Below are 1,350 nucleotides of genomic sequence, written 5' to 3' on the forward strand. Positions count from 1 at the left end.
AGTGTGTTGCCAATATGCTGTGCAGAATAAGAACACAAGATGGAAGAGCAGTTAAATGACTGTTACTATAGATCATGCAAGAAAAAAAAAAAAAAAAACAGTAGCACATGGATCAAAGGATAGCTTTATGGGAGTTGAAAATACTAGTATTTTTGTAGAGTCAAGAATCCTAGATTCTAAAAATAAAAGTCTATGATAAGATTGTCTTTATAGGAGAAGGATAAGCATTCTCTTTTTGATAAAAAAAAAAAAGGTTCAGAATGTGCTAAGCTTGTAGAATGGTACATTACATTATATTTCTTTGTTTTCTTTTAAACTTTTTAATAGCTCCTTACATTTGTATCATAAACATTAGTTTTCTTCACCCTCTTGCCCTCTCTCACTCCCCTCTTTTCTTTTTTTTTAAACCAGAACATTTATTTTATGACTGATTGAAATCCTCAAGATGAACTGGATGCTGCAACAGCTGCCCTCTTAGGTTTAGGTGTCGTTCCTTCACGGAATCCATGCCTGAATCTGTGATAGACAATTTTAGGTGCCTCATTCGACCAGTCCCGATAGTGTTTCGCCTCTTAGCCTTGGCACTCCAGCTATACTTCCTCTTGCGCTTGGCAGGGTAGTCAAATTTGCCGTAAGTCGACTTCTGAAGGTGGTGGGCCTTAGAGCCAGAGCAGCGGCACAACGTGTGTGTCTTATTGCGATGCTTTCCAAAGGACGACGTTCCCTTCGGCGTCTTCCTTCTGCCGCCGAGGCCAAAGAGCTCCCACTCCCCTCTTACTGAAACTTTTTATTGCCAACAAGTTATCACTCTACTTTTTAAATTTCTTTTTGTGTGTGACCCACTGAGTTAGGTTGGAGTTGCTTGCCTAATCCTGGGTGGAAGGCTATTCATTAAGGTAAAGGAAACTTACCAGTAACTGTACCAGTGAGGAAAAATGGCATTTCCTCCTAAGTAACCGTTGACTTACAACAGTTCCTCAGTGAAGAATGGGCGTCAGGATCCAGTTTTCCATCCACAATGAGATGCTAACTGGCTTAATTGTGTGTCTTTGGAGACAGCCATTCCTAGAGTAAGCTTGTGTGTGCAATAACCGTGTCACGTGACCCATGACAGGCGATGTACAGTGTTAGCATAAGTAAAGAAGATGGAGACAAGATAATGAGTTCTAACCAACTTGGACTACATTGGCTGTCAATGTGAGATAGTTTAGGATAAAATAGTAAGTAGACAGTGATTGCACTTACTTAATGAATATCTATTAACGTCCCAGCTTTGCAGGGAATACACTTTTAGCAGTTTAAAGCATTTCATGATTCAGTTTTAAAAATACAATCTAATGATGAATTAAA

The 1,350-nt window shown here is 39.2% G+C and overlaps 1 pseudogene; it reads right to left on the reverse strand.

Moving 5' to 3' along the window:
- Positions 1-406: 406 nt before the first annotated feature.
- On the reverse strand, positions 407-942 carry LOC129688068 (60S ribosomal protein L37-like; annotated as a pseudogene).
- Between the last annotated feature and the right edge of the window lie 408 nt (positions 943-1,350).

This window comes from Psammomys obesus, unplaced genomic scaffold (genome assembly GCF_907164565.1).
Source record: "Psammomys obesus unplaced genomic scaffold, mPsaObe1.curated_primary_1811, whole genome shotgun sequence".
NCBI classification, from domain to species: domain Eukaryota; kingdom Metazoa; phylum Chordata; class Mammalia; order Rodentia; family Muridae; genus Psammomys; species Psammomys obesus.